This window comes from Petromyzon marinus, chromosome 2, assembly GCF_048934315.1.
Source record: "Petromyzon marinus isolate PM22_M1 ecotype Great Lakes invasive population chromosome 2, UKy_Petmar_22M1.pri1.0, whole genome shotgun sequence".
Classification (NCBI taxonomy): Eukaryota; Metazoa; Chordata; class Hyperoartia; order Petromyzontiformes; family Petromyzontidae; genus Petromyzon; species Petromyzon marinus.
This window is the reverse complement of record NC_133668.1, coordinates 28,029,926-28,056,589: the sequence shown is the minus strand read 5'-3', so window position 1 is coordinate 28,056,589 and position 26,664 is coordinate 28,029,926. Positions and strand designations below refer to the sequence as shown.

The following is a 26,664-nucleotide window of genomic DNA, read 5'->3' as shown; positions in this document are numbered from 1 at the left end:
GGATTGCCACATCACAGGGATGCAAGGAATCGCAGCATGGAGAGGGCTTCATCCAGCAGTGGATTGATCCTGGTTTATGTTTTGCAAATAGTAAACGTAAGCGTGCACTTCCAAATGAAGGTGTTTAAAGTATCTGTTTATCTTCTTTGGTTCTTTCGGTAAAGTCACGTAGAATGAGAATAAAATAATAAAATAAAAATAAGACAATAAAATTCTCACGACGTTTCAGCCGCAACACAAGCGGCCTTCTTCAGGTGAAAGAACATAACTGTCGGGACGACAGTGCTTCAATGAGTGCTGCTGAGATTCGTGGCGTCTTTTAAGCTCGGTGATAGGTGTGAATGACCTAGAAAGCAGGAGAATTTAGCATTGAAATAGCTAGGGATTAGCTTGTGACAAAAAATAGCTGTGTTAAAGTCAAAGTTTACATATTAACAGAGGCATTTAGTATATGGACGCTAAAGGGCCTCCAACTACCCAACTATCATACAGTAAACCAATGTGGGAAAAAAACTAAGTCTATATTACATCAGTATAATAATTGTACTTGATATATTCTTCAATAAGCTGAGCTATTAATCACAAAGCAACTGGGTATACACTACACTATATAAACAGGTCCCTGCAGGGTGGGCTGGTAGGAGCATTGGAATTTTGTCTATTGCAGGTTGGTACACTCAGTTTACAACTTCGTTCCTTCCAGTATTAATACCATATAGTAAAACCAATGAAAACCAAAATATAAACTACCTCAATGTTTTGATTTAAAGCTTTCGTGACTGCAGTAATTCATATTCTTAGTTTTTTCGGTAAAGTCACGTTGAAGGGAAACAACAAAATAATAATATATATAAAACAATAAATTCTCACGACGTTTCGACCATAACTCAAACGGTCGTCTTCAGGTGTGTTGGTTTGCATAAATTTATTTTTAAACGGCGCATTTATTTATTTATAAAAACGTTAGCGCCACGCGCAACGATTTGGCAGTTTATTTAGGACTAGTCCATCTATATTCTGAAAAGAGGAGGGGGGAGACGAAATTTTTTATAATGTATGCTGTCTGAAAGCCACTGTAAGCGTGAACAATCAATTAAGACCTGAAATGGTTTATCAAATCTTTCCAATGATTGCTAAGATAGAATCCATCTTCTCGGTTGAAATTGTCTCTGTGCTTGTATATGTGGATTGCCTCATGAACGAATCTCTCATGGAAGCCAGATGGCTTACAAAGAACCTCTGTCTTGGAAAAGTCAATGGCATGTGAGCCTACTGAATTAGAACAATGATCTGCCACGGCCGAGGTGTTGGTCCTACCGTGTTTAAGGTCTGCTTTGTGTTCACGAATGCGGTCCGAGACATGGCGTTTGGTTTCTCCAATGTAACTACTACCACAGAGGCAACTTAGTTTGTAGACACCAGGGTATTGTATGTCCGGAATCACATCTTTTACAGACGGAACCAGATCACGGATTTTATGTAATGTGTTGAAACGGACCTGGATCTTGTGTTTATTCAAGATTTTGGAGATTTTTTTGTGATCCCCGCAATGTAGGGTAAAGTGATGGTTTTGAAAGGCTCCTCAAGAGGGTTCTTCTTCATGGTTTGAGTGATAGCTTTGCGGATTGTATAGTCGGAGTAACCATTAGCCCTAAGAGCTTGGTGTACGTGCTTGAGTTCACTGCTTATGTGTTCCTGGTCGGATATGCATTTATAAATAAATAAATGCGCCGTTTAAAAATAAATTTATGCAAACCAACACACCTGAAGACGACCGTTTGAGTTATGGTCGAAACGTCGTGAGAATTTTTTAGTGTTTTATATATATTTTATTATTTTGTTGTTTCCCTTCAACGTGACTTTACCGAAAAAACTAAGAATACCTCAATGTTATCAATAAACTCTATATACTCTCCAATCAGCTGAGCCACCAACAATAAGTCGTTATATATCACAATGCCATATTGCAAAAAATGGCGGTTTTTCTTCCCATCAACGACCAGCACCACGGACAACGAACGAGCTTCGTTCAGACGGACGACTCAATCCATGCTCGGGAACGGAAGAGGGAGAGAGACAGCCATAATGCGTTGTTATACTCCATGTTATAAACCATACCATTAACCGTGGTGTGAGAGGTATTAAGAGGCAATATCAGCGAAAGAGCTGCGGTCTGACGGTAACCGTAAAATACAATTAATTAAGAACCATTGTAAAGATGTTTTAAACCATTTCGGAACTTCATAAGATTTATTGGCTGGTTGGGGAGGCTATATTAAGTTTGCGAGGTCTGAAACTCCAGGCCAAACATAAACTTCCGTTATCTCCGAAAAAGTAAGATGGATTGATGACCAAGCTGTGGAGGTCTGCCTAAATTCATGAGATGTCCATTGTTTCACAAGAGATAGCATGACTCGGATAAGAAATACACTATTAATTCTTATACACTGGTCCATGCATACAATTAGTATATTAGTGGACTACGTTAGAGAAGGAGAAGATCAAGGGAGTAGAGGAGAAGAGGAGGGCCGGGGTGCCCGGAGCCCAGAGAGTGCCCAGAGGGGCCAGAGAGCCAGGGGCAACCCTCATGTTTATGTTGGCTGGATAGCATGTGCTCCCGTGCATGTGAGGTTGCTCTCAACAGAAGTCGTTCCTTGCACGAGAATAGCTGAAACGCTGAGTAACCACTCAGAGGTATAGTGGTTAAGCAGTGGAGACGATATAGTGGAAAAACAGTGGAGATTTCTGAAATATAGAAGACTTAAAGTGTGTTGCTAAAACAATCTTGGAGGAAAGAGAGGATACATGTGTGCCTCTTGGAGAAGGAAAGGCATTGCTCAAAACTGTGCTGCAAGGTCACGTGCCATGAATCACATGAGTTTAGAAAAAACGTGACTATAAACCAACAAGCTTGTGAATAATTATCATGGTGAAGACACCTCTATACGTTGGATACTGAAGGAAAACCATCGTGCTACGCATCGTCAAAGCACAACAACACCTGACATTTGAGAAGTACAATTTCATCGTTCTACACATCGTCAATACCCTACAACACCTGGAAAGTCACCAGCTGCATCAAGCATCTGACTGTTGTATTGTTCGAAAGACACTGTGTGTAACGACTTTACATCCACCGGCACAGCGGATTTCTAAACGCCTGCCATGTCACCTTCTCAACACTAGCGTCAGAGACCGTCTGATACAGACTGAAAGCTGATTTCCTTTGTTGCACTGTTTGTCTTTTCATGAATGTCATATTGTGCACTGGGTTATGCCTTATTAACCTAAATTCTGAATTTAGCTATTCATGTATTTCTATTACAGTATCACATATTCTTTGGACCAAGTGTCAATTGCCTATTTGATGACTGGTACTCTGATTATTTTTTACAAATAAGGAACTTGTTTTATTTAAAATGTGTATGTGTGTGTGGTTGAACAGTGTAACAAATCCATGCGTTACATGTGTAGTGTTGCAGCGCCGACCTGGGCAAGGCCTATGATACAATCAGTAGGCCAGGGCTCTGGATTGTTATTCGTATTTTCAGAGTCCCTTACCATCTGCTCACAATGAGTAAGGACCTTCACGATGGTGGGCAGGCCCGGATAAAGTTGCGTGCCCGGGAGTCAGATCAATTGCCTGTTTACAGTGGGGTGTGACAGGGATCTACAGTGAGGGAAAAAAGTATTTGATCCCCTGCTGATTTGTACGTTTGCCCACTGACAAATACATCATCAGTCTATAATTTTAATATTAGGTTTATTTGAACAGTGAGAGACAGAATAACAACAACAAAATCCAGTAAAACGCATGTCAAAGATGTTATAAATTGATTTGCATTTTAATGAGGGAAGTGAGTATTCGACCCCCTCTCAATCAGAAATATTTCTGGCTATCAGATGTATTTTATACAGGTAATGAGCTGAGATTAGGAGCACACTCTTAAAGGGAGTGCTCCTAATCTCAGCTTGTTACCTGTATAAAAAACACCTGTCCACAGAAACAATCAATCAATCAGATTCCAAACTCTCCACCATGGCCAAGACCAAAGAGCTCTCCAAGGATGTCAGGGACAAGATTGTAGACCTACACAAGGCTGGAATGGGCTACAAGACCATTGCCAAGCAGCTTGGTGCGAAGGTGACAACAGTTGGTGTGATTATTCGCAAATGGAAGAAACACAAAAGAACTGTAAATTTCCCTCGGCCTGGGGCTCCATGCAAGATCTCACCTCGTGGAGTTGCAATGATCATGAGAAGGGTGAGGAATCAGCCCAGAACTACACGGGAGGACCTTGTCAATGATCTCAAGGCAGCTGGGACCATAGTCACCAAGAAAACAATTGGCAACACACTACGCCGTGAAGGACTGAAATCCTGCAGCGCCCGCAAGGCCCCCCTGCTCAAGAAAACTCATATACATGCCCGTCTGAAGTTTGCCAATGAACATCTGAATGATTCAGAGGACAACTGGGTGAAAGTGTTGTGGTCAGATGAGACCAAAATGGAGCTCTTTGGCATCAACTCAACTCACCGTGTTTGGAGGAGGAGGAATGCTGCCTAGGACCCTAAGAACACCATCGCCACCGTCAAACATGGAGGTGGAAACATTATGCTTTGGGGGTGTTTTTATGCCAAGGGGACAGGACAACTTCACCGCATCAAAGGGACGATGGACGGGGCCATGTATAGTCAAATCTTGGGTGATAACCTCCTTCCCTCAGCCAGGGCATTGAAAATGGGTCATGGATGGGTATTCCAGCATGACAATGACCCAAAACACACGGCCAAGGCAACAAAGTAGTGGCTCAAGAAGAAGCACATTAAGGTCCTGGAGTGCCCTAGCCAGTCTCCAGACCTTAATCCCATAGAAAATCTGTGGAGGGAGCTGAAGTTTCGAGTTGCCAAACGTCAGCCTCGAAACCTTAATGACTTGGAGATGATCTGCAAAGAGCAGTGGGACAAAATCCCTCCTGAGATGTGTACAAACCTGGTGGTCCAACTACAAGAAACGTCGAACCTCTGTGATTGCCAACAAGGCTTTTGCCACCAAGTACTAAGTCATGTTTTGCACACGGGTCAAATGCTTATTTCCCTGATTAAAATGCAAATCAATTTATAACATTTTTTACATGCGTTTTTCTGGATTTTGTTGTTATTCTGTCTCTCACTGTTCAAATAAACCTACCATTAAAATTATAGACTGATCATTTCTTGGTCAGTGGGCAAACGTACTAAATCAGCAGGGGATCAAATACTTTTTCCCCTCAATGTATGTGAGGAGTCTGTGGGTCGCAACATCACGTACGGCTGGAAGTAGGACATTCCAGACTAAGAGGGTTAATGATGGCAATGTCAACGATACTGAACCAGCCAGCACAACTCACTGCCAATAACACATATCACATAATTCACCCTTAAGCAATTGTTCAATAAATTAATTGAATCACTACAATTAAAACCAAAGAATCTCCCAGAACAAACACTTCGCACTCTCCTCCGTCAGCCACCTGCATCGACAATAGAAACGCATCAGTCCAGCAGTGGATAAAACCTGGCGTCGGAGGTATGGGGGGGGGCGGCGGCTTACACTTGCGGTGGACAGCAGGGGGGTGGCTGGATGCAGTAGCCATCGCAGATCAAGCGGTAGAACTTGTCATCGACTGCCATGCGCCAGGGTAATGGGCCTCTCCTACACCCACACACATCACACTGAGCGGCACACACGTCACACCGAGGAGCACGCACGTCACACACCGAGGAGCACGCACATCACACACCGAGCAGGTTGCACAGGTCTCCTTTATCAAGACAAACGTGGAGCAGATTACAACTACAACTCTTCTACGCCTGTCACAATGCCCCCCTCTCCCCCCCCCCCCCAGTTTATGGGGGGCCGCGAGCCTCACTCCACCCCTTCGCGTCAGCCCCCCCTAATAAATGGTCCGGTTGCATTGTGAATGCACCACTCGAATGACGTGCAGTCCCGTGGCGCACTGTAACGGGCTCGTGATTTACTCACTAAAATTCAATGTAAAAAAATAAAAACGATCCCAAGACATTATTTAAAATAAAGTATGGCCATCGTGTGTCAGCATCACAGGCGAAAATTGGCATGTAAAAAAAAACTTCACTCCGAATCACTCAATTGGGATTGCTCGCAGCAAAGAGCACTTGACCTGCTTGCAGGTTAGGTGCTGAATAACCGTGTGTCACACAGAGAACAGTTGCCACTGAGGGTGCCCTTTTAAAATGCTTGAGATGAGATGTGATTATCGCGTGTAAATGTGCACACTAAAATAAAAAAAAATCATAATTATAAGCGAACTATTATCGTTTCAGGTGGCAGGGTGTTGCAGCGGTGATCTTTGACCCTCGCAACAAGAAGGGCCTTGGTTAATCATCCGACTGGCACTTTGCGGATGTATGGGTTATCCACTTTGCTCACGTAGCTAGAAAACACACAATCACAATGTAACTGGGTATTGGCCAAGCATCCCAATGCTAAAGTTACCTGCAAATTACTTCACTGGGATGACACTCGGCAGCAGAGCCGGATGATGACATTGCTGGGGCCCTATACCATTGTCAAGCTTAAGAGGCCCCTTCTATGAATGCCTGTATATTTTTGTCAGCAGAATGAAAATAACTGCTTTGGAGAGTCTTTTTTTCTCACCGATCTTAATTTTTTTAAACAATTATGTTAAAACTCGAAACCTCGTGTCCATTTCTTGTTTCGTATTTAGAGCCCCCCCCCCCTTCCTCTCTTAATGCGAGGCCCTAAGCTGTAAGTGTAGCCGGTGTGAGCTCGCCTGTGATGAATAACACGTATAATTGCGCACTCTTATTTTCTATGGGTGGCCAGGAGAATGTATTATTATTTAAGTGAATGCAATGGTGATCAGGGGATTGGACCCAGAGCCCCACGTACACAGTAGAATACAAGGGAACGCCCACAGTACAGATTTGAGCTGACCTCCGGATTGAGAAATTGAACTGTGTTGTGACGTGGAGGGTGTTTCTGAACGCTATTGTGACCGACCCGTCCCGACGGGAGGAGAGAGGACAGGATGGACCGGCTGCATGAGCTTACTCTCCGGCACTGCACAGCACAACATCGCCTCCCTACTGCAAAAAAACTCGGCAGGACCCTCCTGAAAATAAAAGTCTTCGGAATCAGTGAGGCCTGTCCTTGGGAGGACAGGCGTAGTCTTGGTCGTCACAAGCGAACATTTGTTTCTCCATATTAATTTGTATCTCCGGGTTACCATCAGGGCTGGTCGCTGCAAGCTTAGCTTCTGAGATCTGATGAGACTGGGAGCCGTTTTTTAAAAGGTAATTTCGGCACGTGGAGCCCAAGCATGCAACAACTTTACGCAACTTATTGGTTCTTTCGGTAAAGTCACGTAGAATGGAAATAAAATAATAAAAAATAAAACATATAAAAATTCTCACGACGTTTCGGCCACAACACAAGTAGCCTTCTTCAGGTGAAGGAACAGAACTGTCGGGACGACAGCGCTTCAATAACTGCTGCTAAGATTCGCAGCGTCTTTTAGGCTAGGTGTGAGAGGTAAAGCGCCTTGACAAAGGAGTTTACATATCAAACAGGATAATTTAGCATTGAAATAGCTGTGTTAAAGTGTTGGATCAGCAGGGTGTTAAAGTCAGAAATTAGCATGTAACTGGGAGATTAGCATGATGTTAATGTGAGAGATTAGCATGCGACTGGTCACGGAAATAGCTATATTAAAGTCAAAGTTTACATATCAAGCGAGGCATTTAGTATATGGACGCTAAAGGACTGCAACTACCCAACTATCATACAATAAACCGATGTGAAAAAAAAACTAAGTATAAACTACATCAATATAATAAATGTACTCAATATATTTTTCAAAAAGTTGAGCTATAAACATAAAGTAACTAGGTATACACTACACTATATAATGAATACCATATAGTAAACGAATTAATACAACTAAAATATAACTACATCAATGTTATCAATAAACTCTATATACTCTCCAATCAGCTGAGCTACTAACAATAAGTCATTATACATTACAATGCCCTATGGCGAAAAAATGGGTGGCGGTTTTTTCCTTCTTTCAAACGTTAGCACCATGGAGAGCGACGAGCCTCGTTCAGACGGACGAGTCCATCCATGCTCGGAACGGAGGAGGGGGGAGAAACAGCCACGATGCGCTGCTCTGTCCTGTGTTGCGTTACAACCATGCCATAAACTAGACTACTATACATTGTAATGTTATACCTTCCAATCTAAACTACATTGTATAATATCGTATACACAGCCCAATGTAAGCTCGAACATTATGCATGATATTGATATGTCTCCAACTAAAATTTTCCAACATTACACGACTATTCACCATAATATACACTACCATAGACAAACCCACCCTTGAATTATACAATGCGTTACTTTACACTACCCTATACTTTAGACTGTAAAATGTTAGACTTGTAATATTACACTATGTATTATTCGTCCAACCCTACTGTATACCACACTGCTGTATATTCACTATACAATTACGATACTATATATTGCCTTATGAACTATGTTAAACATTACAATGTTATACTATTTATTATTATATAACATGCTATAAACCATACCATTGACCGTCGTGTGAAAGCTATTAAGAGGCAGTGCCAGCGAATGGACTGCGGTCTGAAAGTCACCATAAAATACAATCAATTAAGAACCGAAATGGTTTATAACATCTTTCCAATGGTTACTAAGCCAGAATCCATCTTCTCGGTTGAAATTGTCTCTGTGTTTGTATATGTGGATGGCCTCATGAACGAATCTCTCATGGTAGCCGGATGGCTTGCAGAGAACGTCCGTCTTGGAGAAGTCAATGTCATGTGAGCCCACTGAATTATAACAGTGATCTGCCATGGCTGAGGTGTTCGTCCTACCATGTTTCAAGTCTGCTTTATGTTCACGGATGCGGTCCGAGATATGTCGTTTGTTTTCTCCAATGTAACTGCTACCACAGAGGCAACTTAGTTTGTAGACGCCCGGGTACTGTATGTCTGGAACCACATCTTTTACAGACGGAACCAGATCACGGATTTTATGTACTGTGTTGAATCGGACCTGGATCTAGTGTTTATTCAGGATTTTGGAGATCTTTCTTGTGACCCCCGCAATGTAGGGTAAGGTGATGGTTTTGAATGGCTCCTCAAGAGGATTCTTCTTCATTGCTGGAGTGATGGCTTTGCGGATTGTGTAGTCGGAGTAACCATTAGCCTTGAGAGCTTGGTGTACGTGCTTGAGTTCACTGGCAATGTGTTCCTGGTCGGAAATGCATTGGGCACTATGGTATAGAGTCTTGATGAGGGAGTTCTTCTGGGATGGATGGTGGTGGGAATCCGGTTTTAAGTAAGCATCCGTATGGGTAGCTTTCCTGTAGACAGAGTGGCTCATTGAACCATCAGGTCTCCTTTTAATAAGGACATACACAAAGGGTAGCTTGCCATCTTTTTCGACTTCCATGGTAAATCTGATGGCTGGGTGTATGGAATTGATGTGGTCGAGGAATTGGTCTAGAGCAGGCCAGCCATGTGGCCAGATGATAAAAGTGTCATCCACGTACCTCTTCCATAACGTCGGGCGTAGAGTGGCAGTCTGGATGGCATCAGTTTCAAATTTCTCCATGAAAACGTTGGCCCCCGTGGTGCCTCACCACAAACGTGGGGCCCGGTCAGCCGCGTCGACTGTCGTGATCGCGTACAGGTGGTGAAACTGCCACACATGAACCATGATACCTTGCTGATCTCGTGTCAAGGAGAATAAACCAGCAGCCCGTCGCTAGCAATGGGAATGATCGGTAAGGGAACACATTGGGCTCTACAGAGGCACTCCACTATTATACACCACTACTATACAGTAAACATTGGGCTCTATGGAGGCCTGTCGTTAAGGGATTACTCGTTAACATGGGGTGGTCGTTAAGAGGGGTTCTATTGTATATAACAAGTTTAAATATTTAATAAGTTAATAGAGAGTACTCAACTGAGATGGCGGAGGAGTTTGCTAAACTCACAATACAAAGACCACTGTCCCAGCCTCTGTGGTTGGACCATCTCTAGCTCCACCAACCTACCTTGATGCACCTATCTCAGGCCTATATAAGACCTTGTCTCAGCAACTTTCTCTCTCACCTGACCTGAAGACGATTGCTTGTGTTGCGATCGAAACGTCGTGATATTTTTATTATTTTTTATCTACGTGGCTTTACCAAAGGACCGATAGAATATAATCATAAACAGGTTACGTCCTCTACATGGACCCCCCCCCCCCTCATTATTAATCATGAACAGGTGACGTCCTCCAAATGGACACCCCCCTCCATTGATAATAATTAGCGGGTGACATCACTCCACATGGGGGGGGGCGAGGTGCCTCCTCTCCCCTCCTAAGCGTCAACTTATAAACTCACTACAAAGGCAGAACCCTCACGTAACGCGATCTCCATAACGCTATTGAGACATCTAAGTAAAAACAACGTCATGATGAACAAGGGATTATAACCTTTAAATGAAATAGGTCTGTCACCGCGGGCTTACAAATTGCACACAAATGGATGCAATGAATATCACTTCGCGGTCTGCTTTGCGCTTGCAAGTTTCAGATTTACTGCAATACACCCATGCTTGGACGGGCAAAAGGCTGGTAAACAAATAATCCCCTCGCCTGCTCCCCACCACGATATCACACGATGATATAGTACTTCCTTGTACAGTATACCCAATAAAGACCAAATCTAATCCCCATGATAGGTAAATTGATATACATAGAGCTTGCCGGCGATAGGTCTAAACCACAAACTATGAACTCGTGATATTCAAGGGTCTCCCGTATTTGGAGTTTGCATGTTCTCCCCATGGTCACGTTGGGATAATGATTGCTATGAATTTTCACATAAGCCACCTCGTTGAGCAATCATATGTGGCCAGGCTGCTTCTGGAAAAGAGCTATGTATCTCAGTGGGCCTTACCTGGTCAAATAAAAATAGGGTGCTTACAGGAGTTGAATGGATTGCCACATCACAGGGATGTGAGGAATCGCAGCATGGAGAGGGCTTTATCCAGCAGTGGATTGAGTGTTCTTGTTGAAACGTGTGTATTTAATATTTCTCTGATGTTCTTTTAGTCTCGTGCTGATCATTTGTCCTGTTTGCCCAACATAACATTTGCCACAAGTGCAGTTAATCCTGTACAAACCTTCTGTTGATAGCTTAGGTAATACATATTTTATACCAGAAGTCGAGTTCAAGAAACATAAGTACGTTTTTATTTCAACTGAAATGTATATATACATATATAAATATACATGTCCATACAACCACGTCTCAATGTCTATGTCTGGGAGAACACGCTAGTTTCTCCCTCTGTGGAGTCTCCACCACTTTTCTTTCTTCTTGTTTCCCAGCTCCTCGTCTTGGTGCTCCTTCCCTCTGTCTCCTCCTCGTTCATTCTCCTCTTCATCTTTCTCCAGCTGCCGTGTGCAGCACATGAAGCTCCAAATTGCCCAACGCCAGAAACTGTTCTTTCTCTCTCCCTTAGAAGATGGGATGTGCTTAATCTCTTTCTTCTCTTCCTGAACACTCTCTGCCCTCCAAGGTTGCTCACATCTTCCTTCCTCATTCACCACTTCCTGCTTTGTATCGTCTTCAATCGTGTCGACCTCCTTCAGCTCTACCTCATTTGCCTCTAACTCAATAGCTCCTACTTCTTTTGCGTCTACCTCTATTGCCTCTACATCATTCGCCTCTACCAAAATCGCCTCACTCTCCTCCACCTCAATATCCCCTACCTTCACTTCTACCTCAATCACCTCTACGTCATTCGCCTCTAACTCATTCGGCTCTACCTCCATAACCACCTCCTGCTTGGCCTCTCCCTCAATCTCCTCTACCTCTTTTGCCACTTCCTGGATGGCATCTACTTCATATGCCTCAACCTCATTTGCCCCTTCCTGCTTTATTTCCTCCACCACGTTCTCAACTTTTGTTGCCATTTCCTGTTTGGCCTTTAGCTTATTCTTGTCTACCTCATTGATCAAGACCTGCATGGCCTTTTCTTCGATCGTGTCGACCTGAGTTGCCTCGACCTGTTTCACCAATTCCTGCTTTGTATGTCTCGCAATCCCTTCTACGACATTGGCCACAACCTCTTTCACCACTTCCTGCTTGGCCACTGCATCTACCTCAATCACCGCTACCTCTACCTCACTCGCCACTTCCTTCTTGGGCTCTACATCATTCCCCTCTCCCTCAATCTCGTTTTCCTTCATCTCTTCTACTTCGCGAAATTTCATCTCAGTCCTTCGTAGCTTCCTATTCCTACGTTTCCTCTGAACACCATCCTCTCCTTCTTTCTTTGTCTCCACAACATCATCAACTTTCTTAGCCACTTTCTGTTTGGCTATTCCCTCATTCCCATCTACCTCACTTGCCTCTACCTCTTTCCCTAAGTCCTCCTTGGCATCTCTCTCAATCCCTTCTACGACATTGGCCACTACCTCTTTCACAAATTCCTGTGTGGCCACTGCATCTACCTCAATCACCGCTACCTCTACCTCATTTGCCTCTACCTCACTCGCCACTTCCTTCTTGGGTTCTCCATCATTCCCCTCTCTCTCAATCTCGTTTTCCTTCATCTCTTCTACTTCCCGAACTTTCATCTCAATCCTTCGTAGCTTCCTATTCCTACGTTTCCTCTGAACACAATCCTCTCCCTCTTTCTTTGTCTCCACAATATTCTCAACTTTCTCCGCCACTTCCTGTTTGGCCATTCCCTCATTCTGATCGACCTCATTTGGCTCTACCTCTTCTGCTAATACCTGTTTTGCATCTCTCTCAATCCCCTCTATGACATTGGCTGCTATATCTTTCACCACTTCCTGCTTGGCCACTGCTTCTACCTCAATCACCGCTACCTCTGCCTCATTCGCTAATTCCTGCTTGTCATCTCCTTCTAATACCTCTACCTTATTCAACTCTACCTCATTCATCACATCCTCCAAAGCCACTGCCTCAATCATCTCTACCTCAATCGTCCCAACCTCCAACACTTCCTGCATGGGCTCTCCCTCACTCCCCTCTCTCTCAGCCACCTCTTCTTTCACTGTCTCCAGAACTTTCTTCTTGTTCTTGTGTTTATTCCTATTCCTACGTTTCCTCTGAACACCATCCTCTCCCTCTTTCTTTGTCTCCACAACATTATCAACTTTCTTAGCCACTTCCTGTTTGGCTATTCCCTTATTCCCATTTACCTCACTTGACTCTACCTCTTTCCCTAAGTTCTCCTTGGCATCTCTCTCAATCACTTCTACGACATTGGCCACTACCTCTTTCACAAATTCCTGTGTAGCCACTGCATCTACCTCAATCTCCACTACCTCTACCTCACTCGCCACTTCCTTCTTGGGCTCTCCATCATTCCCCTCTCCCTCAATCTCGTTTTCCTTCATCTCTTCTACTTCCCGCACTTTCATCTCAGTCCTTCGTAGCTTCCTATTCCTACGTTTCCTCTGAACACCATCCTCTCCCTCTTTCTTTGTCTCCACAACATTATCAACTTTCTTAGCCACTTCCTGTTTGGCTATTCCCTCATTCCCATCTACCTCACTTGCCTCTACCTCTTTCCCTAAGTCCTCCTTGGCATCTCTCTCAATCCCTTCTATGACATTGGCCACTACCTCTTTCACAAATTCCTGTGTGGCTACTGCATCTACCTCAATCACCGCTACCTCTACCTCATTCGCCTCTACCTCACTCGCCACTTCCTTCTTGAGCTCTACATCATTCCGCTCTCTCTCAATCTCGTTTACCTTCATCTCTCCTACTTCCCGAACTTTCATCTCAATCCTTCGTAGCTTCCTATTCCTATGTTTCCTCTGAACACAATCCTCTCCCTCTTTCTTTGTTTCCAAAACATTCTCAACTTTCTCCGCCACTTCCTGTTTGGCCATTCCCTCATTCCCATCGACCTCATTTGGCTCTACCTCTTCTGCTAATACCTGTTTTGCATCTCTCTCAATCCCCTCTATGACATTGGCCACTATATCTTTCACCACTTCCTGCTTGGCCACTGCTTCTACCTCAATCACCGCTACCTCTGCCTCATTCGCTAATTCCTGCTTGCCATCTCCTTCTAACACCTCTACCTTATTCAACTCTACCTCATTCATCACATCCTCCAAAGCCACTGCCTCAATCATCTCTACCTCAATCGTCCCAACCTCCACCACTTCCTGCATGGGCTCTCCCTCACTCCCCTCTCTCTCAGCCACCTCTTCTTTCAATGTCTCCAGAACTTTCTTCTTGTTCTTGTGTTTCTTCCTATTCCTACGTTTCCTCTGAACACCATCCTCTCCCTCTATCTTTGTCTCCACAACATTATCAACTTTCTTAGCCACTTCCTGTTTGGCTATTCCCTCATTCCCATTTACCTCACTTGCCTCTACCTCTTTCCCTAAGTTCTCCTTGGCATCTCTCTCAATCCTTTCTACGACATTGGCCACTACCTCTTTCACAAATTCCTGTGTGGCCACTGCATCTACCTCAATCACCGCTACCTCACTCGCCACTTCCTTCTTGGGCTCTCCATCATTCCCCTCTCCCTCAATCTCGTTTTCCTTCATCTCTTCTACTTCCCGCACTTTCATATCAGTCCTTCGTAGCTTCCTATTCCTACGTTTCCTCTGAAGACCATCCTCTCCCTCTTTCTTTATCTCCACACCATTATCAACTTTCTTAGCCACTTCCTGTTTGGCCATTCCCTCATTCCGATCGACCTCATTTGGCTCTACCTCTTCTGCTAATATCTGTTTTGCATCTCTCTCAATCCCCTCTATGACATTGGCTGATATATCTTTCACCACTTCCTGCTTGGCCACTGCTTCTACCTCAATCACCGCTACCTCTGCATCATTCGCTAATTCCCGCTTGCCATCTCCTTCTAACACCTCTACCTTATTCAACTCTACCTCATTCATCACATCCTCCAAAGCCACTGCCTCAATCATCTCTACCTCAATCGTCCCAACCTCCACCACTTCCTGCATGGGCTCTCCCTCACTCCCCTCTCTCTCAGCCACCTCTTCTTTCACTGTCTCCAGAACTTTCTTCTTGTTCTTGTGTTTATTCCTATTCCTACGTTTCCTCTGAACACCATCCTCTCCCTCTTTCTTTGTCTCCACAACATTATCAACTTTCTTAGCCACTTCCTGTTTGGCTATTCCCTTATTCCCATTTACCTCACTTGACTCTACCTCTTTCCCTAAGTTCTCCTTGGCATCTCTCTCAATCACTTCTACGACATTGGCCACTACCTCTTTCACAAATTCCTGTGTAGCCACTGCATCTACCTCAATCACCGCTACCTCTACCTCACTCGCCACTTCCTTCTTGGGCTCTCCATCATTCCTCTCTCCCTCAATCTCGTTTTCCTTCATCTCTTCTACTTCCCGCATTTTCGTCTCAGTCCTTCGTAGCTTCCTATTCCTACGTTTCCTCTGAACACCATCCTCTCCCTCTTTCTTTGTCTCCACAACATTATCAACTTTCTTAGCCACTTCCTGTTTGGCTATTCCCTCATTCCCATCTACCTCATTTGCTTCTACCTCTTTCCCTAAGTCCTCCTTGGCATCTCTCTCAATCCCTTCTATGACATTGGCCACTACCTCTTTCACAAATTCCTGTGTGGCTACTGCATCTACCTCAATCACCGCTACCTCTACCTCATTTGCCTCTACCTCACTCGCCACTTCCTTCTTGAGCTCTACATCATTCCGCTCTCTCTCAATCTCGTTTACCTTCATCTCTCCTACTTCCCGAACTTTCATCTCAATCCTTCGTAGCTTCCTATTCCTATGTTTCCTCTGAACACAATCCTCTCCCTCTTTCTTTGTTTCCAAAACATTCTCAACTTTCTCCGCCACTTCCTGTTTGGCCATTCCCTCATTCCCATCGACCTCATTTGGCTCTACCTCTTCTGCTAATACCTGTTTTGCATCTCTCTCAATCCCCTCTATGACATTGGCCGCTATATCTTTCACCACTTCCTGCTTGGCCACTGCTTCTACCTCAATCACCGCTACCTCTGCCTCATTCGCTAATTCCCGCTTGCCATCTCCTTCTAACACCTCTACCTTATTCAACTCTACCTCATTCATCACATCCTCCAAAGCCACTGCCTCAATCATCTCTACCTCAATCGTCCCAACCTCCACCACTTCCTGCATGGGCTCTCCCTCACTCCCCTCTCTCTCAGCCACCTCTTCTTTCAATGTCTCCAGAACTTTCTTCTTGTTCTTGTGTTTCTTCCTATTCCTACGTTTCCTCTGAACACCATCCTCTCCCTCTATCTTTGTCTCCACAACATTATCAACTTTCTTAGCCACTTCCTGTTTGGCTATTCCCTCATTCCCATTTACCTCACTTGCCTCTACATCTTTCCCTAAGTTCTCCTTGGCATCTCTCTCAATCCTTTCTACGACATTGGCCACTACCTCTTTCACAAATTCCTGTGTGGCCACTGCATCTACCTCAATCACCGCTACCTCTACCTCACTCGCCACTTCCTTCTTGGGCTCTCCATCATTCCCCTCTCCCTCAATCTCGTTTTCCTTCATCTCTTCTACTTCCCGCACTTTCATATCAGTCCTTCGTAGCTTCCTATTCCTACGTTTCCTCTGAAGACCATCCTCTCCCTCTTTCTTTGTCTCCACAACATTATCAACTTTCTTAGCCACTTCCTGTTTGGCCATTCCCTCATTCCGATCGACCTCATTTGGCTCTACCTCTTCTGCTAATACCTGTTTTGCATCTCTCTCAATCCCCTCTATGACATTGGCTGATATATCTTTCACCACTTCCTGCTTGGCCACTGCTTCTACCTCAATCACCGCTACCTCTGCCTCATTCGCTAATTCCCGCTTGCCATCTCCTTCTAACACCTCTACCTTATTCAACTCTACCTCATTCATCACATCCTCCAAAGCCACTGCCTCAATCATCTCTACCTCAATCGTCCCAACCTCCACCACTTCCTGCATGGGCTCTCCCTCACTCCCCTCTCTCTCAGCCACCTCTTCTTTCACTGTCTCCAGAACTTTCTTCTTGTTCTTGTGTTTATTCCTATTCCTACGTTTCCTCTGAACACCATCCTCTCCCTCTTTCTTTGTCTCCACAACATTATCAACTTTCTTAGCCACTTCCTGTTTGGCTATTCCCTTATTCCCATTTACCTCACTTGACTCTACCTCTTTCCCTAAGTTCTCCTTGGTATCTCTCTCAATCACTTCTACGACATTGGCCACTACCTCTTTCACAAATTCCTGTGTAGCCACTGCATCTACCTCAATCACCGCTACCTCTACCTCACTCGCCACTTCCTTCTTGGGCTCTCCATCATTCCCCTCTCCGTCAATCTCGTTTTCCTTCATCTCTTCTACTTCCCGCACTTTCGTCTCAGTCCTTCGTAGCTTCCTATTCCTACGTTTCCTCTGAACACCATCCTCTCCCTCTTTCTTTGTCTCCACAACATTATCAACTTTCTTAGCCACTTCCTGTTTGGCTATTCCCTCATTCCCATCTACCTCATTTGCTTCTACCTCTTTCCCTAAGTCCTCCTTGGCATCTCTCTCAATCCCTTCTATGACATTGGCCACTACCTCTTTCACAAATTCCTGTGTGGCTACTGCATCTACCTCAATCACCGCTACCTCTACCTCATTCGCCTCTACCTCACTCGCCACTTCCTTCTTGAGCTCTACATCATTCCGCTCTCTCTCAATCTCGTTTACCTTCATCTCTCCTACTTCCCGAACTTTCATCTCAATCCTTCATAGCTTCCTATTCCTATGTTTCCTCTGAACACAATCCTCTCCCTCTTTCTTTGTTTCCAAAACATTCTCAACTTTCTCCGCCACTTCCTGTTTGGCCATTCCCTCATTCCCATCGACCTCATTTGGCTCTACCTCTTCTGCTAATACCTGTTTTGTATCTCTCTCAATCCCCTCTATGACATTGGCCGCTATATCTTTCACCACTTCCTGCTTGGCCACTGCTTCTACCTCATTCACCGCTACCTCTGCCTCATTCGCTAATTCCCGCTTGCCATCTCCTTCTAACACCTCTACCTTATTCAACTCTACCTCATTCATCACATCCTCCAAAGCCACTGCCTCAATCATCTCTACCTCAATCGTCCCAACCTCCACCACTTCCTGCATGGGCTCTCCCTCACTCCCCTCTCTCTCAGCCACCTCTTCTTTCACTGTCTCCAGAACTTTCTTCTTGTTCTTGTGTTTCTTCCTATTCCTACGTTTCCTCTGAACACCATCCTCTCCCTCTTTCTTTGTCTCCACAACATTATCAACTTTCTTAGCCACTTCCTGTTTGGCTATTCCCTCATTCCCATTTACCTCACTTTCCTCTACCTCTTTCCCTAAGTTCTCCTTGGCATCTCTCTCAATCCTTTCTACGACATTGGCCACTACCTCTTTCACAAATTCCTGTGTGGCCACTGCATCTACCTCAATTACCACTACCTCTACCTCACTCGCCACTTCCTTCTTGGGCTCTCCATCATTCCCCTCTCCCTCAATCTCGTTTTCCTTCATCTCTTCTACTTCCCGCACTTTCATATCAGTCCTTCGTAGCTTCCTATTCCTACGTTTCCTCTGAAGACCATCCTCTCCCTCTTTCTTTGTCTCCACAACATTATCAACTTTCTTAGCCACTTCCTGTTTGGCCATTCCCTCATTCCGATCGACCGCATTTGGCTCTACCTCTTCTGCTAATACCTGTTTTGCATCTCTCTCAATCCCCTCTATGACATTGGCCGCTATATATTTCACCACTTCCTGCTTGGCCACTGCTTCTACCTCAATCACCGCTACCTCTGCCTCCTTCGCCAATTCCCGCTTGCCATCTCCTTCTAACACCTCTACCTTATTCAACTCTACCTCATTCATCACATCCTCCAAAGCCACTGCCTCAATCATCTCTACCTCAATCGTCCCAACCTCCACCACTTCCTGCATGGGCTCTCCCTCACTCCCCTCTCTCTCAGCCACCTCTTCTTTCACTGTCTCCTCCAGAACTTTCTTCTTGTTCTTATGTTTCTTCCTACTCCCACGTTTTTTCTTCATACCATTTCTCTCCCCCACTTTCTCCATCTCTTCGATCTCGTTCTCAACCTTGTTGCTATTCTGCATTGTCTGCTTCACATCCTCATTATTGGTGCTGACTTCTGCCTGCTGCTGCTCTTCTGCCTTTTGCTGCTGCTGCTGGTGGTGGATGATGAAGCTCTTCAGCTCGGTGCTGTTCTGGAATTGCAGCAGCTCCCGCTGATATTTGGCCTGCTGCTGTGCACAATGATCCAGCAGGATCATCTCAAGCTCCAGAATCTGGCGCTTAGCTTCTAGTCTTGTGTCAACGAGGAACCTCTTTCGCTGCCCCTTCGAGCGACGGTCTGGGGAGTCACATGGGGAGGAGAGAGCAGCACCACAATTGATTCGTTAATGGGTATTTGAGTATTTCCTGTATGATAATAGGTTTTTCCCGTTTTTACTGGCAACAAAACAGGTGTTAAGATGTTAAAACACCAAACTGAAACCTTTTACAAGGAATCATGTCTGCATTAACCATGATGCTTGTGGTCAGAATGCAAACAAAAAACATACTCTGATAATATATGCATTGTCCTTGAAACTGATTGGTCCACACCAGGGACAGCTTTCTTTTGAGCCTCGTCTCAAACGGTGTTAGACCAGAGGACGCCAAAAGGCGTATTTCCTGTATGTTATTTTGGTAAAGAAACTTGGCACCATTGACAGGAATCTAACTTAACTTGAGACCGATGTAACAATGATAACACTGTAGGGAGGTCTGGAGGTTGACTCATGTGCCGGAGACACCTCCTCCTCCAAATAACTTAATTAGGATTATGGGCTGGTTGGGGAGGCCATATTAAGTTTGCGAGGTCTGGAAACTCCAGGCCAAACATAGAAAAACTTCCGTTATCTCAGAAAAAGTAAGATGGATTTATGGGCAAGCTGTGGAGGTCTGGCTAAATTTAAAAGATGTCCATTGTTTCACAAGAGAGAACATGAATTGGATAAGAAATACACTATTAATTCTTATACACTGGTCCATTCATACAATTAGTATATTAGTGGGCTACGTTAGAAAAGATAAAGGGAGGAGAAGAGGAGGGTGCCCAAAGGGGCCAGAGAGCCAGGGGCAACCCTAATGTTTATGTTGGCTGGATAGCATGTGCTCCCGTGCATGTGAGGTTGCTCTCAACAGAAGTCATTCCTTGCACGAGAATAGCTGAAACGCTGAGTAACCACTCAGAGGTATAGTGGTTAAGCAGTGGAGACGGTATAGTGGTAAAACAGTGGAGATTTTAAAAGCAAAGTTTAAGATTTGCATTTGTCACTTTATATTGAGCCGATACATATGGCAAGTGAAATTAAGAAGACTTAAAGTGAGTTTTACAGAAAGAGAGGATACATGTGTGTCTCTTGGAGAAGGAAAGGCATTGCTCAAAACTGTGCTGCAAGGTCACGTGCCATGAATCACATGAGTTTAGAAAAAACGTGACTGTAAACCAACAAGCCTGTGAAGAATTATCATGGTGAAGACACCTCTATACGTTGGATACTGAAGGAAATCCATCGTGCTACACATCGTCAAAGCCCGACAACACCTGACATTCGAGAAAGAAGTACAATTGCATCGTTCTACACATCGTCAATACCCCACCACATCTGGAAAGTCACCAGCTGCATCAAGCACCTGACTGTTGTATTGTTCGAAAGACACTGTGTGTAACGACTTTACATCTGCCGGCACTGCGGGTTTCTAAACGCCTGCCATGTCACCTTCTCAACACTAGCGTCTGAGACCGTCTGATACAGACTGAAAGCTTATTTCCTTTGTTGCACTGTTTGTCTTTTCATGAATGTCATATTGTGCACTGGGTTATGCCTTATTAACCTAAATTCTGAATTTAGCTATTCATGTATTTCTATTACAGTATCACATATTCTTTGGACCAAGTGTCAAATGCCTATTTGATGACTGGTACTCTGATTCTTTTTTTTACAAATCAGGGACTTGTTTTAATTAAAATGTGTCTGTGTGTGTGGTTGAACGGTGTAACAAATCCATGCGTTACATGTGTAGTGTTGCAGCGCCGACCTGGTCAAGGCCTATGATACAATCAGTAGGCCAGGGCTCTGGATTGTTACTCGTATTTCCGGAGTCCCTAACCCTCTGCTCACAATCATTAAGGACCTTCACGATGGTGGGCAGGCCCGGATAAAGTTGCGTGCCCAGGAGTCAGAGCAATTTCCTGTTTACAGTGGGGTGCGACAGGGATCTACTCTGGCTGACACATTATTTAGCATCATCTTCGACCACATAGTTCGAGAAGTTTTTTTTATGGCTGTACCGGTGGATTTTTTAATATTTGCTACAGATACAATGGGAGGCTGATTGATGCCTGGGTGAGGTCAAGGGATGGCTCCCTACTGGTCAACCATGTTATGTACACTGATCATTTGGAAGTTGATGCTCACACTGAAAAATAGTTGGAGGTTCTGCTGCTAAGCCTGGAGCGTGTGACAAAGAGGTGGTGCCTTACCATCAGCCCCACCAAAACTAAGCACCCGCCTGAGTATTTTGTGCAATTTAATACTCCGCCCCCTCAACTACTCTTGAGTGATAGGGTAATTGTAGAGAGAAGTTTACGTACCTGGATAGTGTGCTTATGCAAAAATTCTGGTTTGGCAGCAGAGGTCTCACTCCGAATCGGTCAAGTGGCATATTTTCATCAGCTTCGTAACACTTTGGGGTATCTACCTGGTCTGTCACTCGACACAAAACGCTGGGTCTTCTTGGCCAATGATAGAATAAATGAAAAATCTGAACCAGCTTTACACTTTCAGACTGGCCTGCCTACGATCCACCCTGGGTTTAACTAGGCTCGAATGTGTGAACAGCTCACAGTGAGCTCCACTGGTGGGCAGGGCTGCATTGCCTGGGTCATGTAGCCTGCTTGCTCAGCCACCGCATCCCCAAGCAGCCTCTGTTTTTCCAGATAGAGGGGGCTAAATGGGCGTGGCACGGCCTGGAGAAGAGATGGACTGATGCAGTACAGGAGGATACGGAACTAAGTGGACTTGCCAAAGACTGGTACCACTGGTGTCAAGATCTGCCTCTATGGAGGAAGCTCGTGAAGGATGCTTATGGGAAGTTGGTGGCAGTTGCCCTCAAGCAAAAAAGGAGGGTGAGAGGAGCGACGCTCACAACAACAGACGGTGCACTGGATGACTAAAACGCAGCAAGTTGGCACAGTAGGATGCAAAGGTGGTGCGTCTGCCAGTCATCTGAGTCAGTCAACCCATCGCACTGGGGTCTGTCCCCTGATCTCCTGTCGGCAAGCCTTCGACACTTCAAGTGGCCTCGGAGTGCACCAGGCCTGGCACAAGCGCCATGGTGACGTCTCCGTCACTTAGTGGCGAATGAGGGCTGTTGTTGTTATCTGAGTCGGTTAGGGGCCTCCCCTAGGTCCACTCAGCCTCAAATAAGTATCTGATACGGTGTGTAAACATCGCCACTTGGGAGACAAAGACGGACAAGTGTGGTGCTGGCAACCCACCCCTCGTGTGCGGTGCCGGCCGTCATAGGTGCTCACTAACAGCACTTGCTCCTACAGTGCTTCAAGGCTATACACAAGATTTCTGTCTTTGTTTGTGTCTATGTGCAGTGTCTGTATGAGTGGTTGGGAGCAGTTGTGTCTGTGGGGATCGACCTGAGTTCGATTCCCATTCACAACCATCAGTGACTAATAAATAAAACCGGTCGTGTGCGTCCCCTACATCTACGCAAACTTAAAATAGTACCTCGTGCAACGTATAAACATCAAATGTGGGGAGACAAAGGCATCCGGATGCGGTGCTGACCACCCACCCCATCATAGGTGCTAACTCGCTAACAGCACTTGACTCAATAGTCTGTTAAGGCTATACGGGGATCTGTCTTTGTATACAGGTGCATGTGTCTGTGTGTATGTCTGTGTGTGGAATTACAGTACTCACTTCCCGTCGGCTTGCTCATCTCTCCACCCTGCAACAAAATCACAGCAGCGCACGTGAGACTCTAATCATATCACAGCTTACAACCACCACCACCATCATCATTACCGTCCTCATCATTAAACATTTCGAACAGACACACATTCACATATAGATGTTCTCTCAGATTAATGTTATCCTGATACAGCGCGCGTGTGGATGTACTCACGGAAGACATCGCCTTGAAGGCAGAACGAGAAGTCACGGATGGTCACGTTTTGTCAATAGATTTCGTTAACTGTGTTAATGAAGTGTTCAACCTCACGGATGTTTGTCAATGAGGTTTACCAAGTAATTTAACCGCGTTATCGATGTTCACTGACGACGTTGTTGAAGTGTGCTCCCGAATGCGATCTTTAAGCACACAGAGCGCGCGTCCACCTCCGTCTGTAACGATCGACCGTTGCTAGGGAAGTGACGTCACTTGTTAAGGTAACGAACCCCGGAAACCACGTGGTCCACTGTATCCTCCAGGCCTGATTAGTTACACGACTGTCAAATTTTTACTTTAAACTTTCGTAACTTGCAGGAATTCATATTTTTGGTTCTTTCAGTAAAGTCACGTAGATAGAAAATAACATTTTAAGTGAAGGCAAAAAACCCACGAGGTTTCGGTGGCAACACAAGCGGTCTTCATCACGTGTTGCGATCGAAACGTCGTGGGTTTTTTTCTTTTATTTTAATGTATTTTTATTGTTATTATTTTCTATCTACGTGACTTTACCTGAAAGAACCAAGAATATAGTAAGGATTGTACGCTGGTCGCCACGGATGAAGAGGCCGAGCGGGCTCGGTTCGACTGTTGCCAGGTGCCTCCACCACTCAGCTCGCAGCACACACACACACACAGTGTCCACTATGTAAAAATCAGGCTAAACTAAACCTTTCTAGAAGTTACTAAAATAATGCTATAAAAAACAATGCAACAGTGATCATAAGAAATGTGATTGAAAGTTAACAAAAGCGACATATATAACATATATTACTAAACCTAGCATCCTTCGCTAGCTGTTTGAGTCAATCCATAATAGCAGGAGTAACAATTATGTATGTTGATTAACTGCGAATAACCCAATCAATAACAGATATCCATTGTAATTTACATCAATACATTACCCCCCCCCCCTCCCCCGGTCTTCGTATCGGATCTGCTTACAAGCGACGACGTCACATTTATCCCCCGTCTACGTCTATTAAAGACCGAAACAGGGGAAGGATTTCACCACAACTCTGGCTGTCACCTGACGAGGCGGGTTGTTGTTGTAGTTACAGGCGAAACGTCACGGTACTTGAATTGTAAATGTTGTGGGTTTACTCTCCAACACACCGATGTGCTGAATTAGTCACTAATTGGCATGTTTTGTTTACGTGACAAACTTGACTAAGATTTACGCGATCTAACCCAAACAAACAAAAACACCCTCTAATAAGGAAATATTTGTATTAATTCCACGAATGGACCTTGGCCTGGGACTGTGCGGATTGAGAAGTTATGGATGCAGCTTCTGTTTGTGCTGCCATCAGAATGACCAACAAATAAATAAATAATACACACGGATTGGTGACTACAGTACTAGACCCCCAGTGCTTTTATATTTAAAAGTGTATGTGCTTTGTGGTTGCTTTATTGCGCGTGTGTACGTACTGTGTAACACTTGTTTGAACGCAGGTGATGGGGTTGTCCATGTTGGGTGTCATTACAGCCAAAAACAAGCAGCAGTACAAAGACCAGGACGCCGTGGCCGACCATGAGGACGGAAATTGGCCTCGCCCGGTCACAACGTACGACAGCAGTACAGGTTTCCCTCCACACATGCACACACCTACGAGTTTCCCACTACAGAGACGAAGATCCCCCATATGGTCTTAACAGACTGTTGTGGCAAGTGCTGTTCGCAAGCACCAATGAAGGTCGGCATGGTATACCAGGGGGTAGGTGACCAACACCACACCCGGCCGCCTTTGTCTCCCAAGTGGTGACGTATTACACACACCGCTCCAGGTATTCATTTGAGGTTGAGTCGACCCAGGACCAGTTCAGATAAATAATCGTTATTGGTGTTGGCCATGAGCGGAACTCCAACTCGCATGTTTGCGGGGTTCGGAGCGTAGCTTACTATCCACTGCGCCACTGCTACCCTCACATAACGCACACAGAAACAACACACACACACACAGGGACCCACACGCACAGACACACATGGACCTGCTCAACATTGAAATGTGCAGCCCTTGTGTGGCGGCCTGCGTTGAATTTGGGCGTTCATCTCGTCACCCATACAAAAGGTCTCGACACAATCAATGGCAGTCCCCCTTGCCCTGCCTGGCACGCACATCGGGCCAGTCACCCCACGCACAGCGCACACAACGTGCGCGTCGCGTATGCCAAATCAAGAGTCGTCCCCGAGTGTCCGGCAAATTGGACCGACTATCCCGGGCCCCGCGCTTCGGGGGAGGCCCCACGTGTAGACATCAGTGTCACATGTAATGCTTCCGGTTTAGTTTGAAGGCATCGGGGGGGGCCCACGCACCCCCTATGGACGGCCCTGGTCAAAGCACACGGCAGCGCGGAGCACGCGCGTCACGCGCACGGGCCACGTGCGTCACGGGTACGTGACATCTACAAGGCAAGCACCTGCATCGCGTGGTCATCACTTGTAAGGCATGCCCTTTGTGCATGGGACGTGCGTAGTGTGTGCAACACGTGGCACATGTATGTCACACATGCGCATCGCAATGTGATGTCATGTGTACGTGGACATTTGAATCGCATGTAGCTGTCTGGTGGGCAGGACGGATCTACGCGTGGGCAAGTAAGGGGGTGGCTGAGTAAGACTGATACGGATACACGTCAAGCCACACACTCACCACACACTCACCGGCACACTCACACACACCACATTCACCGCACACTCACTTACTGGCACACTCGCACACTGGCACTCACTGCACACCCACACACACCACACTCACCACGCACTCACTTACCGGCACACTGACTGCACATTCACACACCGCTCTCACCACGCACTCACTTACCGGCACACTGACTGCACATTCACACACACTCACCGCACACTCACCGCACACTCACCACGCACTCACTTACCGGCACTCTGACTGCACTTTCACACACACCGCACACTCACCACGCACTCACTTACCGGCACTCTGACTGCACATTCACACACACTCACCGCACACTCACCGCACACTCACCACGCACTCACTTACCGGCACTCTGATTGCACATTCACACACACTCACTGCACACTCACCACGCACTCACTTACCGGCACACTGACTGCACTTTCACACACACTCACCGCACACTCACCACGCCCTCACTTACCGGCACTCTGACTGCACATTCACACACACTCACCGCACACTCACTTACCAACACTCTGGCTGCACATTCACGCACACCGCACTCACACCGCATTCACACACACTCACACACACTCACA

The 26,664-nt window shown here is 45.5% G+C and overlaps 1 long non-coding RNA gene across 1 annotated transcript in view; it reads left to right on the top strand.

The window, feature by feature from the left end:
• LOC142929817 (uncharacterized) overlaps positions 1–25,178 on the top strand; it is a 106,972-nt gene extending 81,794 nt beyond the window's left edge. Inside the window, exon 3 of the long non-coding RNA XR_012945964.1 lies at positions 24,898–25,178. This is a non-coding gene — a long non-coding RNA (uncharacterized LOC142929817). The remainder of the gene's footprint in view (positions 1–24,897) is intronic.
• The last annotated feature ends 1,486 nt before the right edge of the window (positions 25,179–26,664 follow it).